The sequence below is a fragment of the Chiloscyllium punctatum genome, chromosome 2 (assembly GCF_047496795.1).
Source record: "Chiloscyllium punctatum isolate Juve2018m chromosome 2, sChiPun1.3, whole genome shotgun sequence".
Taxonomy (NCBI): Eukaryota; Metazoa; Chordata; class Chondrichthyes; order Orectolobiformes; family Hemiscylliidae; genus Chiloscyllium; species Chiloscyllium punctatum.
The window spans coordinates 38,401,269-38,419,787 of NC_092740.1; the positions used below are offsets into that span (position 1 = coordinate 38,401,269).

Here is an 18,519-nt window from a genome sequence, read left to right on the forward strand (position 1 = left end):
ACTTCCACACCAGAATACTAGTAACATTTGACAATCAGCAATAAGTTGAATGAATGCTTCAGTTCAGCAAAAATCTAAAACATTCATATACAAGAGAGCAGAATCAAAAACAGTAAATGCTTGAAACACTTAAAAGATCAAGCAGTATCTAAAAGGAACAAACGAAAAGAACTGCAGATGCTGGAAATCTGAAACAAAAACAAAAAATCGCTGGAGAAGCTCGGCAGGTCTGGCAGCATCTTGAACACAGAACATCACAGCACAGTATAGACCCTTCGGCCCTCAATGTTGCGCTGACCTGTGGAACCAATCTGTGGAACCATCTATCCTACACACTATTCCATTTTCATCCATATGTTTATCCAATGACCATTTAAATGCACTTAAAGTTGGCAAGTCTACTGCTGTCTGTGGAAAGAAATCAGAGTTAATGTTTTGAGTCCAGCGACCTTTCCTCAAAACTTCCCTTCCACAGGGAACAAATAAGATGTGACCTCTTTAGAAAACATTCAGTCCTCTTTTCTCTCCAAGGAGCCTGCATGTTATGCTGAGCTTGCTTGTGTTTATTTAATTACTCAGTGCACTAATTGACAGCTTCGACTCTTTCTGGTATTGCCTAAAGCTAACTAGACACCAGGGACCCAGGTTCGATTCCAGCCTTGGGTAACTACGTGGAGTCTGCACATTCCATTTCTGCGTGTATTTGCCAGGTGCTCTGGTTTCCTCCTCCAGTCCAAACATATGCTGGTTAGGTGGATTAGCCATGCTAAATGCAGGATTACAGGAATGGAGAAGGTTGATCTGGGTGGAAAGCTCCTCAGAGTTGGTAAGAATCAGTGAGCTGAATGGTCTCTTTCTGCACTATAGGAATTCTACGCCCCTATTTGGACAATTCCTTATTCTTCTTTGATTACTAAACAGGGCTCTCTACCAAAACCTGGTCACAGTTTAACATCTCAAAGAAAGAGATATAAAACATTAACACTCCTTTGGGAACATATATTACCTGCTGCCTTGGTCTCTAGAATCTGCATGAAAACTAAGATACAAGCTGGTAATGGTTAGGCTATTAATTCATCTGGCTATTAGCTGGCAACAAATTATAAGCAAAAGAAAACACAGATCGCCAGATTTTGTACTGAGAAAGAGGTAGATTTAACAGTGCGCATGCTCATGGATGTTGATTTCCAGTAAGCAACCCTTGATTACTATGGTCTAGGATCAAACACACAAATCTTTGGCACTGCATTTGTCCTGTATTAAAGGTGAATGACACAGAGATGAAATTTTGCCAAAAAAATGTGTGGTGTGGCTGAAAGTCAGAGTTCATAGCCAAACGAATCTCAACTATTCATTGTGCTACAGTAAATGGTTAGGTATTTCAGTTGGAAGCAACAAGACGTGGATGAAACATTGCACCTGTACCAGAAGACAACAGAGAAACGCTAATAATACCAGTAGCCCGCGACAATAAGTTTAACTTTTATCCCATTTCCAAGAAAATCATTTCACATTCCCCACGTGCTCAAAAAAACTTAGCCATTTCCAATTAAAATCAAAGGTACTCAACATATGTTCACCGTTAGAAGTTTTATTTAATTTGGAAAAACCTTAGGACAAAATAATTTCCACTTTATTGTCATTGAATTATACTTAAAATAAGTGGGACAGCATTTGCACAAACATTAAGATAATGCCTTAAGATCCATTCAGAAATTGTCTCTGCGCTCTGCTTACTGACTTACAGTGCAGTAATTGAAAAATATTCCCAATGATTTTATGGGCATGCTATGCTGGGAGAAGGGCGAACCTCAAGCTGGGGTTTGGATGTCAGGAAGGACGTATACTTGAACTATGGGGGAGGTGCGTTGCTCAAGCTGAGAATGGGGGGGAGGTGAGAAAGGGGGGGGGGAGGGGGGGAGGTGAGAAAGGGGGGGGAGGGGGGGAGGTGAGAAAGGGGGGGAGGTGAGAAAGGGGGGGAGGAGGAGGGAGGTGAGAAAGGGGGGGGTGAGAAAGGGGGGGGGTGAGAAAGGGGGGGGGTGAGAAAGGGGGGGGGTGAGAAAGGGGGGGTGAGAAAGGGGGGGTGAGAAAGGGGGGGTGAGAAAGGGGGGGTGAGAAAGGGGGGGAGGGGGGAGGGGAGAAAGGGGGGGAGGGGGGGAGGGGAGAAAAGGGGGGGGAGGGGAGAAAAGGGGGGGGGAGGGGAGAAAAGGGGGGGGAGGGGAGAAAAGGGGGGGGAGGGGAGAAAGGGGGGGGAGGGGAGAAAGGGGGGGGAGGGGGAGAAAGGGGGGGGAGGGGAGAAAGGGGGGGGAGGGGAGAAAGGGGGGGGAGGGGAGAAAGGGGGGGAGGGGAGAAAGGGGGGGAGGGGAGAAAGGGGGGGGAGGGGAGAAAGGGGGGGGGGAGGGGAGAAAGGGGGGGGAGGGGAGGGGGGGAGGGGAGGGGGGGGGAGGGGAGGGGGGGAGGGGAGGGGAGAAAGGGGGGGGAGGGGAGGGAGGGGAGGGGAGGGGAGGGGGGGGAGGGGAGGGGAGGGGGGGGAGGGGAGGGGAGGGGGGGGAGGGGAGGGGAGGGGGGGGAGGGGAGGGGAGGGGGGGGAGGGGAGGGGGGGGAGGGGAGAAAGGGGGGGGAGGGGAGAAAGGGGGGGGAGGGGAGAAAGGGGGGGGAGGGAGGGGAGAAAGGGGGGGGAGGGAGGGGAGAAAGGGGGGGGAGGGGAGGGGAGAAAGGGGGGGGAGGGGAGGGGAGAAAGGGGGGGGAGGGGAGGGGAGGGGGGGGAGGGGAGGGGGGGGGGAGGGGAGGGGGGGGAGGGGAGGGGGGGAGGGGAGGGGGGGGAGGGGAGGGGGGGGAGGGGAGGGAAGGGGAGGGGGGGGAGGGGAGGGGAGGGGGGGGAGGGGAGGGGAGGGGGGGGAGGGGAGGGGAGGGGGGGGAGGGGAGGGGAGGGGGGGGAGGGGAGGGGAGGGGGGGGAGGGGAGGGGAGGGGGGGGAGGGGAGGGGAGGGGAGGGGGGGGAGGGGGGGGGGAGGGGAGGGGGGGGGGGGGGAGGGGAGGGGAGGGGGGGAGGGGAGGGGGGGAGGGGAGGGGGGGAGGGGGGGAGGGGAGGGGAGGGGGGGGTGGGGAGGGGGGGAGGGGGGGGGGGGAGGGGGGGAGGGGGGGGTGGGGGGGGGGGGGGGGGGGGGGGGGAGGGGGGGGGGGGGGGGTGGGGGGGGGGGAGGGGGGGGAGGGGAGGGGGGGAGGGGGGGGGGGGAGGGAGGGGAGGGGGGGAGGGTGGGGAGGGTGGGGAGGGGGGGGGGGAGGGTGGGGGGGGGGGAGGGGGGGGGGGAGGGAGGGGTGGGTGGGGGGGGGGGGGAGGGAGGGGAGGGTGGGGGGGGGGAGGGGAGGGGGGGGGAGGGGAGGGAGGGGAGGGGGAGGGAGGAGGGGAGGGGGGGGGAGGAGGGGTGGGGGGGGGAGGGGGGTGGGGGGGGGTGGAGGGGAGGGGGGGGGAGGAGGGGAGGAGGAGGGGGGGGATGGGGGAGGATGGGGGAGGATGGGGGTGGATGGGGGAGGGGGGGATGGGGGAGGGGGGGGATGGGGGTGGGGGGGGATGGGGGAGGGGGGGGATGGGGGAGGGGGGGGGATGGGGGAGGGGGGGGATGGGGTGGGGGGGGGTGGGGGGGGATGGGGAGGGGGGGGGGGGGGGGTGGGGAGGGGTGGGATGGTGGAGGGGGGGGAGGGGGGGGATGGGGGATGGGGGGAGGATGGGGGAGGATGGGGGAGGATGGGGGAGGGGGGGATGGGGGAGGGGGGGGATGGGGGAGGGGGGGGATGGGGAGGGGGGGGGAGGGGGGGGATGGGGGGGGGGGGGGGGGGGTGGGGAGGGGGGGGGGTGGTGGTGGGGGGGGGAGGGGGGGGGATGGTGGAGGGGGGGGGGAGGGGGGGGATGGTGGAGGGGGGGGGGGGGGGGGGGATGGTGGAGGGGGGGGGGGGGGGGGATGGTGGGGGGGGGGGGGTGGGGGGGGATGGTGGAGGGGGGGGGGAGGGGGGGGATGGTGGAGGGGGGGGGGAGGGGGGGGGGAGGGGGGGAGGAGGGGGAGGTGAGAAAGTGGGGGGGAGGTCACTCGAGGGGGTGGGCGCTCTCTCTCTCTCTCTCTCTCTCTCTCTCGGGGGGGGGGGGGTCTCTCGAGGTGACTGTCTGGACCGAGCATCTCGAAGCTTTAAAAGGGCCGTTAACGGACATAAAGCTAGGGCCGGGAATCGAAGTCCCACTGACTTCTTCATCTCCGGTGAGTCTGACCCTCTGCACTCCAGGCCACTAATCCCACAAGGCCGACCCGCTGCCTAATTTACCGATTTAAAATATTTTTTAAAAATGTTGAAATGAACTTCCAACATTGAAGAGCGGGCTCCGGTGCGCGCGCGGGGTGAGCGAGAGCGTGAGCGCGGCTCAGTCACCCCCAAGGCCTGAGGCCTGAGGCCCGCGCGCCAGCTCTGCCCTCCCCTCCCACAGCCCGGTCTGCCACCGCCGTTTCTTTCCTTTAACCCGTTCCTCATCATCCTCATCATCCTCTCCCACATTTTAGTGAAACACTCACCGAGTTCCTGTCCTCCCCGTTACTCCCAACGTTTTCATTTTTTTGTTGCGGAAGGTCCGTCTAGAGTCTGTCACCTACAACTTCCGAGTCATAGGTTACACGGCCTTGTTTCCGGGCTCTTTCTGAGAGGGGGATATGAGGAGCAATTGGGGCATTTCAAATCATTGCTCTGTTTCTCACGTTACCTCATCAATCATTGTATTACATCATTAAAATTAGCTGATTTCTTGAATACTTCTTGATTAAATATCTGGAATATAAATGTTTTTAAAACATTTATACTTTTTCCTGGTAACTAGTTACTTTTTTTCTTCGTGCTTGTGGGTGATTTGCTTCAACTCAGATTCCATTAGTTCTAAAATGTCTGTTAAGACCAACGCCTGATGGAATACTGTACCAATACTCTACCTGTATACGGTGATTCGGTGGTTAGCACTGCTGCCTTCCAACACCAGGGATCAGGGTTCAATTCCAGAAGTGGCTGACTGTTTTGGGTTTGCACACTCTTGCATGTCTGAGTGCATTTCCTCTGGTTGCTCCCGCAATCCCAAAATGTGCAGGTCAGGTGGATTAGCCATAGGAAATGCAGGGTGACAGGAATTGGGTAAGGGGAATAGGTCTGGATGTGTTGCTCTTCAAAGGATTGTGTGGAATTGATTGGCCGAATACACACTGGGAATTCTTTTGACGATTCTCTGATTCAAATATGGGGGTTGAAAGGAAGAGGAGAGGAGATTTGTGCATTGTCTGTAACCCCTCGTCTTCACCTCAATAACACCCATGAGGAGCAAAATGAGGGACAGTTTGGCATTGGGGACACAGGTAGCATTTGTTTGTGAGGCCTTCAACTCAGCAGGAAAGTAGGAAGTATTTTTATTGAAATCTTTAGATCAGGAGAAGGGTGTATTCGGCTGTAATTCTCTTGTTAGCTAGCCAATCTTCTATCCATGCCAATATGCTTTTCCCTGCATCATGAGCTTTAATTTTCTGCAAAATGTGGCACCTTATCAAACATGTTCTGGAAATCTAAGTGTAATACATCGACTGGTTTCTCTTTATCTGCAGCATAAGTTACTTTTTCAATGAACTGCAATAAATCAGTTAAACATGGTTTCTGTTTGACAAAATCTTGTTGTCTCTGCCTGATTATCTTGAACTTATAAAAGAGCACGGCTATATAACTCTTTAATAGAATAAAAGATTTACATTAACTTTTCCAAAGCAATCTTCCCTGAATCTAATAAGTTTTGGGAAATTAAACCCAACCCATCAACTATCGCTGTCTACTTTTAAGACTCCAGGATGAAAACCATCAGGACCTGGGGACTTGTCAACTCGCAGTTTCAACAGTTTACTTAATACTACTTCCTTGGCAACTGTAATTCTCTTGAGTTTGTTCCTCCCTTTTAATTTCTGACTTACAGCTATATGTGGGATGCCACTTATATTCTTTCTAATGTGGACTGATGCAAAATAACTTCAATTCATCTGCCATGTTTTGATTCTCCATTATTACTTCACCACTCTTTTTGATAGAACCATTACTCACTTTGTTAATTCCTTTCTTCTTTACATATCTGAAGAAACTTTTCATATCTGTGTATACATATTTTTGGCTAACTAGCGCATTTTAATTTTTGCCTTTCTTGAAATTAATTTGTTTAATATGGGCATCACTGGCTGGCCAGCATCTACTGACTGCCTCTAGTTGCCCTTGAGAAGGTGATGATGAGCTGCTTTTTTGAACCACTGATGGTCACCCGCTGTGGATTGACTCACAATGCCATTCGGGAGGGAATTCCAGGATTTTGGCCCATGAGAGTGAAGGAATGGCAGTATATGTCCAAGTCAAGATGGTGAGTGGCTTGGAGGGACCTTGAAGGTGGTTTTCTTCCCATGCATCTGCTGCCCTTGTCCTTCTAAATGGAAGTGGTCATGGGTTTGGAAGGTGTTATTTGAAGATTTTTGGTGACTTTCTGCAGTGCATCACTACTGCTACTGAACGTTGCTGGTGGAGGGAGTGAATTTTAAACAAATCTCTCCCATAAACTGTATGTGAAATGCAATCATGTTATGGTTGTTGCTACTGAAAGCTTCTTTTGCTATGAGGTCAGTAATGGATCCTATCTCATTGCTCAAAATCAGCTCTTGCACATTCTCCCGTGTCTGTGTGGCTTTCCTCCCATAGTCTGAAGATATGCAAGTTAGGTGGATTGGCCATGCTTAAATTGCCCAATCTGTATGATCTTGCAGTTCTCAGCTTATTCAGGAGAACAAAAAAATCTTCTGGAATGGGCAGGATGTTTGTTATCCAGCTGGGATTTTCCATTGTCAAAGGTTCATGAGTCATATCTTTTTGTGCATATTTATAAAAGTCTTTATAAGTCAGGAGCATCGGTCAACTTGTGTTGGTCATCCCCAACAGACAGAACAAGTATCTATGTCTAGTGATACCTCAATGGATGTTCTTCTCCAGGCCATCGAGGAATAAAATTGATGTTCTTTTTTCTCAGAATGGCAACAGGAGGCCATCCCATCTAACGAAGCGCTCTTGGATGGAGATAACAAGGAAGGTCAGCAGCTATGGACGGCACTGGAGAACCTGACTACAGGGCCATGGGCAAATAGATAATCTGAGCTCTGCTAGAGTGTGTGCAACTATCTACTGCATGCAAAGTCATGCATATAATAAAATATAATCATCCATTATATGCATTATGTATGTGAATTAATTGTTGCTCTGAAATTTAGGTTACTTTAATAATATTGGTAGTGGGTCTTGTGCTGGGACTCACAGTAAACATAAAATGCTACAGAGGATTCAGCAGGTTATGCTCCATCAGGTCTATGTCTGGTCATCAAAACTAGGAAAGTTTAGATACGTTATAGATTTCTAATAAAGGGCCAAGGACGGAAAAGGTGCCTTAGGTCTTAACAGGTCAGAGATCTCATTGAAACAGATGATCTGTGGCCTTTCAAGTTAGGTAACCTTTTGACAAAACAAAAGCAGCATTTATTCAGCAGCTTTAACTGTCCAAATGCCCCCAAAGCACATTCTTCTCACCAATAAGGTAGATGCAGAGATTGATAGCTCCAAGGGCCACATCTGAGTTTGCAGCTGTGAGCCTTACCCAGTCTCTCAATGCTTCTCTCTGTTTGCAGGAGAAGAACGTGCACAATAAGTGTAAATGTACACAACAGGAGACACTTAAAGAACCTTGGTTCTCCTGTAGTGAGAATGCGTCAAGTTTGCTTTGCCCAGTTGTGCACAATACAGCAATATCTTATACAAATTTTGTTGAAAGCTCCCAACATAAATAATTTTCTGTGCTGTCCAATACAGCCGTCAGAGACCATTCCCATACCCAGCATATAACAGGAGAAGCCTTTATCCTCCAGGCCTGCCTTCTCCCTCACCATCACCACTGAGGGGGAGAAGTTGGAACTCTCAAAGACTGCCATGTCAGGTGTTCCTCTGCATCTTCCACCTATATAGAGCCATTCATCTTAATGGATATTCTCTCAAAGTAGGACCCTACTTCAGGAATAAAATTATCAATTGTTTTCATCTTCACTTTCCTCGGCTGTCTGTGTGATGAGACACTGCACCTGCTTTCTTCTTGCACTGAAATAGTCAGAAACCAATACTACACTCCTAATGTCTCTTTGTTAGTGACAATTTCTGATCATCTGCTATCAAGCATACCATATTAGGCTGTCTCAAACATCTTGAAATCCATTATATAGTCTACATATGAAGCCATATCATCTCATCTTGCAGAAGCTAACATACAACAGAATGAGCATCATGGTTATACTAAAATGTATTTCTGATCTATCCAGGTTGTTTGTGAGTCTCTTTATGAAATCGGTGATCATGGTGGTCTTATGATCCTCATTATACCACAGTTGTTCAAGTATACTGGAATTACAGTGAGTTGTCATCATCCTGGTAGTGAAACCCTTGTCCCTCAATAGCCATCTCTGATATTCCTTGATAATAGAATAGTGTATAATGAAGGCATTGTGACAGCTAACTTGGAAATCTGTACAATATGGTAGTACTGATCACGTTCATGGGATATTTAGAGAAGCACACCCTTCTCAAGCAAAACTCATCAGATAGAATCAAGAAACTCAGCATCATAAGCCATGTAAAACACCTTCAACTCAAGCACAACCTGATCCCACTAGAGCAGTAGGAAACTTACAATTTGCATCACGTGTCTTCTAATGACATTCAATTTTTGAAGTCTCACCTAATACCAACTTACTAGCGCAGGAAGCATAAATCATGATGAGCACAGTATAGGAAACAAATGTTATATTAGTTTATTGTTGTAATATCAGCCCCACATTATAGAGCTATGACCTTGAATTATATGTTAACTGAAGATTTTGCAGGTCCTGCCTTTCTTCTACAATAGTTCTGTCTTAGCCACTGCTTCTCATTACATTATTTTAAGATTGATTTTCAACATTTTTTAATCCACTTTTAATTTTTCTTGTCCCATCATTTTGGAAAAGCGAACAAAATATATTGGTCTGTGTAATTTATAACAGGGATAAAGCGAGCGGAAAGAAGCAATTGAGCATGGATATAAGGTGATTTATAGCAAAAAGAAAACTCCTCCAAAATATCTGATTAATGGAAAGCAAATTATAATTCGGTATTTTAATCATATGATTTCATTCGTGGTGGGACAGAAACATAAGCATTCAAGGTTATGTCTTCATCTTCAAAGTTCTAAGCCAAAAACTATCGAACCATAGCTTTTTACAGCATGAAATATGCCATTATGTTTTGTCCATTAAGTCCTGTGTTAGCTCATCACTAATCCCACTAATTCAAACTTAATCCTTGTATTCTCCTGATGTTCCTCTGTTTCAAATACTTAGCGATTTTTCCGTAAAAGTTGCTGTAATCTCTGTCTTAACCACTTTCGTGGATTATATTTGATGCCTTAACAACCCACTGTGTATTAAATATGTACTAATCTCTCTCTTTATTCTCTCCATGATGATTTTAAATTGATGGCAGGTGTCCATTGATTACTTCACCAAAAGAAATGGGCTCCATGTTTTTGCTATGTCCAAATATGCATTGAGTTTTTTTTTTGGAGCATTTGATGCTGCTAGACCTGGGGCCTTATCTCACTATATCTTACAAACTCACCTCTTTAGTTACTTACCATTCACCTATGGCACCTCTCAGGTCCAAGTTCCACCTTATCCCACTCCATTCCTGGAATAACTTGCTATGTATAAAGTATTAGTTAGAAGACTGGCATCTTTTGCCCCATTGTTGAAAGCATATAGCACACCTGGACAAGCACTGTCAATCCGAAACGACCCTGCACGGTTCCTGATATTTGCTGTGGACATGAAAGACAAGGGGAATTCAGCATGTTACTTTGCAGATAGGGTGCTGGATGTCCTCATGGTGCCACCATGAAACTTTCTCATCCTTAGAACAGCAGTGCAGGCCTCAACACCAGACCACGATCCAACGCTATCACCCAGGTTAAACAGGGAGAAAGTGAGGACTGCAGATGCTGGAGATCAGAGCTAAAAAATGTGTTGTTGGAAAAGCGCAGCAGGTCAGGCAGCATCCAAGGAGCAGGAGAATCGATGTTTCAGGCATAAGCCCTGAAGAAGGGCTTATGCCCAGCAACACATTTTTCAACCCAGGTTAAACAGTCTTAGCCATTTGACAGAATAATTAGAAATGTAGAAAGAAGGTCAATGCCCTACCCTGTTCCAAAGTAAACACTACCAACTTCTCTCCAGTATCTCATACTCACTCAGTCTCTGCTTCTGGACCTATCTCCCACCAAGGCTCATGGTCTATCCCTAATAATGCCTGCAACATCTTCCCCACTCGCAGTCACTCTCCCCTACCCCAAACCCTAACCCCACTAACGATGATGGTCTGTCTGCTGCCTACTCACTGACTCACTTGGGACACCTCCCCACCTGCACCAACAACAATAGCTGTGCCACTTGCTCTCATTTTCTGTAATACCTGCCTCTCCCCCATGAGGAAACCCGTTCCCAAAACAGGTAGTATTCTGCTGTAATTTAGCTCCTCACACTTTATGTGGACCAGATTCTAACTCTGACTACCCTGAGCAGGGCCTGGATTGGTATTGGATGTTGCCCTTGACTGACTGTGTTGGGACCTCCGAGTGAAGATGATTCCCCTTCACTTGACTGAGGCCTGCTGACAATAATGATAAGCTTCTTGGCTTTTTGTCTGCTTTAAATGGCACGGCAAAATACTAGTAATATGAGCCTAGTATCTCTGGCTGAACGGGCAAAGTGCAAGAAGGCGATGCAAGGCAGGATTTTTGTAAGCATCTGAGTAGGCTCAGAATGAGTTATTGAGCTCTTTGACAGTAAGTGAAGAGCTCAGAGTTGCAGTCTGGTCCAATCCATGAGCTGGATGTGTATACCTGAGCACGCAGTTTCTTGCTGCACAATTGCAATGTTTGTGGCTTGTGCAGCATTGAAGTGAAGAAGCAATGTAAGTGAATCTGAGATGTGCCATGAGCATTCTTAGAGGCTGGCACATGTTGGATGCCAATGTCTGTAAATATGGAATGCACGTGGCCAGTGCCATGGAGCATGCACTGAGATATTGGTGACCAATTGCCAACACAGAGCTCAATCAGAGCAAGCAGCAAGCTGAATTTGTTAGATGTTCATTCGTGTTTCTTTGTCAAGTTTTTCCCATGTCAAGTTTGTTTAGCAAGTTTGGTAAGATGAAAGGTTGAATGTTAATGAGATGAGTTGGGCTATCAGCAAGGTATTTCATAAACTTTAATCCCTATCAATTGGCCTTTCAGTGCTGCTTAATGAGAATCTCACCAAGCCACTAGTGAATAGAGTAAAAGGTGGAGCAAAGTGGTGCTCTTAATATGTGCTCCTTCTTCTCCAACCGTGGCTTCCCACCTACAGTTGTTGACAGGGCTCTCAACAGCGTGCGGTCCATCTCCCATGCCACGACCCTTACGCCTCCCTCCCCTCCTAGAACAAGGATAGGGTCCCTCTTGTTCTCACCTTTCACCACACCAGCCTTCACATGCAAAGAATAATCCTCCACCATTTTCGCCAACTCCAACATGACGCCACCACTAAACACATCTTCCCTCCCCCTGTCTGCATTCCACAGAGATCATTCTCTCCGGGACAACTTAGTCCACTCCTCCATCATACCTAACACCTCTCCCATCACACACGGCATCTTCCCATGCAATCGCAGAAGGTGAAACACCTGCCCCTTTACCTCTTCCATGCTCACCATCCAAGACCCCAAACACTCATTTCAGATTAAGCAGCGTTTCACTTGTACCTCTTTCAATTTGGTCTATTGCATTTGTGGCTCCCAATGTGGTTTCCTCTATATCAAAACGCCGACTGGGTGATTGCTTTGCTGAGCACCTCCGGTCTGTACGCAATCAGGTCCCACACCTTCCCGTGGCTTGCCACTTCAACACACAATCCTGCTCCCATACCCACATGTCTGTCCTTGGCCTGCTGCAATGTTCCAGTGAAGCTCAACGCAAACTGGAGGAACAGCATCTCATCTTCCAACTGGGCACGTTACAGCCTGCTGGTCTCAACATTGAATTCAACAACTTCAGATGATTATCCCATCTTGACCCCCTCTGTTTTCATTCTGCTCCGTAATTTTATTTAATTTATTTTTTATAAAGTTTTTTCACTGTTCTGTACCTCTTATTTCTTGACTGTCTCTCTTTCTCTCACTCCCCACTCTCACATCACCTTTTTCCTCTCCTCTTTCCCCCTTTGCTACCCTTCTCCCCTGTTTTCTATTTTGCCTCTGCTTCACCCAACCCTCCCCCCACCCCCCCACCCCCCCCCTCCCCCATCCCCCACATATTTTTTCACATAGCACTGGCTTCAGCCTTGGTCATTCACAGTTCCTAATCTCCCTATAATCTCCCTATGCACTGGCATTATCACCTCTTTATTGCTACCTTTGCTTCTGGAGCCATGACTCACCTCTCAGCCTGGTATAAATACCTCCCTATTTCTCCCTTTTTTTTAGCTTTGACAAAGGGTCAGTTAGACTTGAAAAGTCAGCTCTTTTCTCTCCTTACAGATGCTGCCAGACCTGCTGAGATTTTCCAGCATTTCTCTTTTGGTTTCAGATTCCAGCATCCGGAGTAATTTGCTTTTAAAAGGTGGAGCAAGATGATCTTGGCATCAAGATGGGCTTTGCTATACTTGTTGGCCGATTTCTGTAACACATCTTGCTACAAACCACACCACTAAGATCCCTGTATAGTCCTGCCCAATATGGATGGAATCTTCTGGGACCTTCTGTGACCTTTAGAAGGGTAGCTGGGCAGGAGGGAAAAATTTAGTTTCACGTCCGCTAAGAATTTTTCAATTAATTTCAGAAACTTTCAATGGGTCAGGTTTCTTCACTTTCATCATTGGGAACTTGTTTTTCATTTATATATAAAATGAGGTATGTACTCAACAAGGTAGACTGCTTCCCCCAAGTTCGAGTAAATAAAAGCATGTTCACTAACTTAGTTCCTTCATAAACAAGCCGTTTGTTTGTGTACGTGTTTACTCTTAAAGGAATGAAACTTGATCAACCAACTGTTGAGATGTTTCAGTCATTTTGAAGTTTACCTTTTTGTAGTTAAACATTTACAATGTAAGAGCTGATTTCATTAACATTCTTTAGATCCTGGAAGAGTAGCTCATGTTAACCACACTTTAAAAATGGAGGTAGAGAGAAAGCGGGGAATTATATAATCATAGCATTTTACAGTACAGAAGGCAACCATTCAATCCATCATGTCTGTACAAGCTCCCAAAAGCACTACCCAGCTAATTCCATTCTCCAGCCCTATCTCTGTAGCCCCCTAAATTAATCACTTACAAATATATATTCAGCTCTCTTTTGAAACCTCCTATAGAATTTGCTTCCACCACTCTCCCAGGCAGCACTTTCCAAATCCAATAATTCTCTGAGTAAAGAAGTATCTTCCCATCTCACTCCCAGCTTTCTTGCTAACAACCTTGAAATTGTGACCCCTAGTTACTGACATATCAACCAGTGGATATTACCCTGTCAAAATTGTTCATAATTTTGAGTACCTCAGTAAGGTTAACTTAATCTGCTCTACTCCAAAGAGAATAAGCCCAATTTATTTAATCTTCCCTTGAATCTAAAATCTCTCATTCCTGGTACCATTCCAGTAAATCTCCTTTCCACTCTCTGTAGGGCTTTAAAATGCTTCCACAAATAAAGTATCCAGAACTGAACACAATACTCCGAAAATGTTCTGACCAATGATCTGTAAAGGTGTAGCGTCACTTCCTTGCTTTTATACACCATGCCTACATTTATTAATCGAAGATCTTATAAACCTTCTTAACAACTGTTTCAACTTGCATGGCCTCCTTCAGAGAATTATGCACATGAACCTCAAGGTCCTGTTTACTCCTGTATTCCCTCAAAGTTGATCCGATCTCTTATACCAAAATTTGTTGTCTCACATTTCTCTGCATTGAAATTCATCCGCTAGGTGTCTGCCTATTTGGCCAACTGGTCAATGTCCCTCTCAAGTTGCTTAGCAACATCCTTACAATTCACTACTCTCCTAGCTTTTTATTATCTGAAAATTTAAACACTTTGCCCATAACGGTGATCTCCAAATCATTTATATAAATCAGAAAAGGCAAGGGTTCCAACATTGATCCCTAGATGACACTACTTTCAACTAGCTTCCAATCTGACAAATGCCCAATTGTATCTACCCTCTTTATCCTACTTTTTCGCCAACTTGTAGACCAGTAAGCCTGATGTCGGTACCTGGGAACACCCTGGGGTCCATTATCAAGGATTTTATAGCAGAGCATTTGGAAAACAGTGGTAGAATCAGACACTGTATGGATTTACAAATGACTTGACAAATATACTGGAATTCTTTGAAAACACAACTTTTAGAGTTGATTGGGAGAGCCACTAGATGTGGTTTATTTGGATTTTTACAAGATTTTCGACAAAGTTTCGTAAGAGATAAATGGCAGTCTTTGTTCTTATCCAAACAATCACCCGTTCATGCAGCGAGAAGGCCAAATAATTTCACCCCAATTCTGGCCTTGAAGTGAGAACTCAGTTGTTCCTTTAATCTTTAACTCAGGTTGGAAGAGCGATCAATGACATTCTGGTTTTTACAGTGAAATACAATATTTTTATGCGTTTTTTTGTTACAATAATCACATATAATGTAGTCACTGTGCCCTTCCCCTTATCCTATGCATCCAATCCTGTGAAATGTCTAATCAATCATGGACAGCCCTAGGTTCCCATGATATTTAACAAACATTGTAATTTCCAGGCTTTGGGAACTTTCTATGCATCCTATTAATGTACATTCCAAAGTTACTGCCTGTACTCCTTCAGACATGTCCCAGATTTGCTTATCTCTAACGGCTGCTTGAATTCCATTGCCCATTGTATTCCTTTGCTATCTCTAACAAATTCTGTTACTCCTCTTATGTTTTCCCACTGTCCTAATTATACAAAAGACAGCTGGTTCGAACTGTCTGCTATAAGCTTTGTAATATTAATTTCTATTATAAAGTTAGTTATATGTAATGTTTTATAATATATGTACTATTAGCACTCTTTAGCTAATGAGTTACAAGCAATTTGTTTCCTACAGGATATGCCAGGCAAGACTAACTTGCTTTTACATCTATGTCTGAATCTTATCCCCTAATGCTTTTTAGTTATCAATGTATGTTGTTGTATATTTGTATCTATAATTATCTGTAATCTATCTCTGTGATTATCTGAAGAATCTTTAACTAGAACCTATTTCTTAATATTGTGAATAATTTTCAAAAAAACTAATTACTCCAAAATAACTTTAGCCATTGTTTTCACAGCTGCATAATGAGTTAGGCTGACTGTCTTCTGGACTGAGATTTATTGTCCTTATTCTGACTGATTCTTTTCACCGAATGAGATAACATCCTTTCATTAATGAGGTTGGAATCAATCATTTGTCGTAGCTTAATAAACTTGTTTAATCCTTCAGATTTTTATGAGCCACAGTCCCACTAGTTCATCAGTGTTTGGTGGTAGAAGTTTACCTCCTCCTTTAATGTTTGTTACAAATCATCAGACCAACTATGTTTGGACATTTCTTACAAGACTGTCTCTACCAATACTCCTTGCAGCTGTTGTTCATGTAATTTTCCCTTTTGCCTAGAATAACACATTCTCAAAGGTACCATAGTTTCACTTTAATGCTGGAGCAGGCTTTCAGTTCTGTTTTAATCAGTTTGTCAGCCATATTTTATGGCTCTCAAATATGGGCAACTCCAACAGTAGGAATGCATTGTCTTTTTTTGAATGGCAGGTAGTGATTAGTGAGGTACTACAGGAATCGGTACTAGGATCCCAGTTATTAATGATATATGATTTAGGTGAGGGAGTTATAAGTAATATATCAAAATTTGCAGATGACACAAAGGTATTTGGAAGGGTGAGTTGTGAGGAGGATGCAGAAACATTGCAGTGTGATTTGTACAGGCTGAATGAGTGGGCGAATGTAAGGCAGATGCAACATATGAATAACTTTAAGGTTTCCACTTTGGTAGCAAAAATTGGAAGGCAGATTATTATGAATGTCTGTAAACTGAAAGTGGGAAATTTTCAACGAGATCTGGGTATCCTTGTGCACCAGTACTGAAAGCAAGCCTGCAGATGCAGCAGGCAGTAAAGAAGGCAAACTGTATGTTGGCCTTACATAGTCAGAGGATTCAAGTATGGGAACAAGGATGACTTGCTTAAATTGCACAGGGCATTGATGAGGCCACATCCAGAATATTGTGCGCAGTTTTGACTCTTTATCTGAGGAAGGATGGTCTTGCTATACAGCGTGTACAACAAAGGTTTACCAAACTGATTTCTCGGATGACAGGACTGATGTGTGAGAAGCAATTGAGTCAATTAGGATTGTATTCACTGCGGTTTAAAAGAATGATAGGGTTCTCATAGAAACCTGTAAAATTCTAACAGGACTAAACAGGTTAGATGGAGAAAGGCTGTTTCTAATGGAGGGGAAGATGAGAACCAGGGTCATAATTTAAGTATAAGGGGTGAACCTTTGCAGACTGAGATGAGGAGAAATTTCTTCAATCAGAGCATAGAACTCACTACCACAGAAAGTGGATGAGGCCTAAACGTTACATGTTTTCAAAGAGGTAGATATAGATTTTGTGGGTAAAGGGATTAGGGATATGGGCTGCAGATTAGAGTATTGAGCTTGATAATCAACCATGATCATATTGAATATCAGAACAGACTCAATGGTTTGAGTGGGCTATTCCTGCTACTGTCACCTGTGTTTCTATGTGAAGCTGCTTCATGTTTATTAGTTCTTGGGAAGTCTTGGTCATATGTAGTCAGACTTATTAAGGGTGAAATTTGACTAGGCCGTTGCTCTATCCAAGTGAGGCAGTCACATTTACTGATTCCAGCAAAGTAGACAAGTGGAGTTAATGTAAAAGTGGAATCAACTTAATATAGGGATTAACAGGAAACATGGATAAAGAGGTGGGCTGGGTGACAAGAAAGGTAGCAATTTTCAAAGGTATGGTTTTTGGCACTGGGAGGATCCTGGGGAATGGAGAGAACAAAGTAGGATGCAAAACACAGTGACACTGATAGGGGAAAAGGAGACAAGGAAGAGTGAGAGCTGTATATTGAGGGTGAGAAAATGACCATTAGGTTTGCTGGGGAGGGCGTAGAGAAGTGAAACTGAATAGAAGGATGTGTAAGGATGATGCTAATCATGGGAACCTGAATGGGAGTGGGATCACGGAGAAGAGCAAGAGTATATCGGAAGATAGTGAAAATACTGATAGTAACTGGGATAGGTTGAAGAAGGACAGAATGGTTGCCAGATGGTAGAAGAAGGCCATCTACAATAGGAGGAGAGGGATAGCAGGAAATCTATCAAAGCAGGTGAATGAGGCAAAAGAAAAGTTTACTGCAGCTATATTTCATCAAATCAAATTACTATCATTTGACTTTCAAAATGAGGCCTCTCAGAGAATGTGCAGTGAAAATGGATAGGCCTCAGGTCTATTTGCATATGTTCCTGCACAGAACAAATGCCCCAATTGAGTGAATCAAAACAGAACCTGAAAAATACTTTTGTGTGACCATTCAATTAATGCCTTTATACTGAAGGGAATCATTCAGTGCAGAAGGAAGGCAAACAAGATCTTAAAGATATAAACAACCACCTCCAAACCGTGCCCCATTATTCATTGACTTTGACAAGAACAGCACTCAACAATCACAAACACTGGTGATTGTGCTGTGGAAGTTTATTCAGCATCATTTACAGGCTTTTGCTTATGAAAGTTAAAGGCATTGACATGAAACTAAAACACAAGTTGTATATTCCAAGATTGTACCACGGGATAATTTATGCTCATTGCCACATGCATGGAAAACTATATAAAGATAACAAATATCTTGCACATGGCAGCATCAGGAAGGGAACACCAGTCATGGATCTTGAAGAATACACCTCCTGAATAGCCTGATAAGTGCCCAAAGGCTACATTAACAAAGTCAGTATCTTAATGGAAGGCAAATATCTCATTTCTGATATTTCTTCACAAATCAAAACTTCCATGTCACATGTTTCATTTGCTTATCCGAGCAGCTGCCTTTGCTTTGCTATGCTGAGGAAGTCAAAGGGGAAGATGTAAAGGTTAAGACAACAGAATCAGGAACAAGAAGTACATGGGGCTACAGCTGTGGATGAGCTCACAGCACTAAGAGGGAACCAGGGTCTTCAGCATCATCAACCAGTCTAATGAGAAAGGGTGTACAGGAAGTACTTCAGCTACTCAGAGATGACTGAAATGCAGTGCTGCAGGTGTCT

The 18,519-nt window shown here is 45.5% G+C and overlaps 1 protein-coding gene and 1 long non-coding RNA gene across 3 annotated transcripts in view; one reads left to right on the forward strand and one right to left on the reverse strand.

Annotated features, from left to right (window-relative positions):
• The window catches only part of tent2 (terminal nucleotidyltransferase 2), an 87,495-nt gene extending 82,830 nt beyond the window's left edge, over window positions 1–4,665 (reverse strand). For both annotated transcript variants that reach the window (XR_011964257.1, XM_072596137.1), the window contains exon 1: window positions 4,559–4,665. The gene's annotated coding sequence lies outside the window, so the exon portion shown is untranslated. The remainder of the gene's footprint in view (window positions 1–4,558) is intronic.
• LOC140496434 (uncharacterized) lies at window positions 4,138–7,267 on the forward strand. The gene is made up of 2 exons (XR_011964259.1): window positions 4,138–4,249; window positions 7,072–7,267. It is a non-coding gene; the product is annotated as an uncharacterized lncRNA (long non-coding RNA).
• Window positions 7,268–18,519: the final 11,252 nt, after the last annotated feature.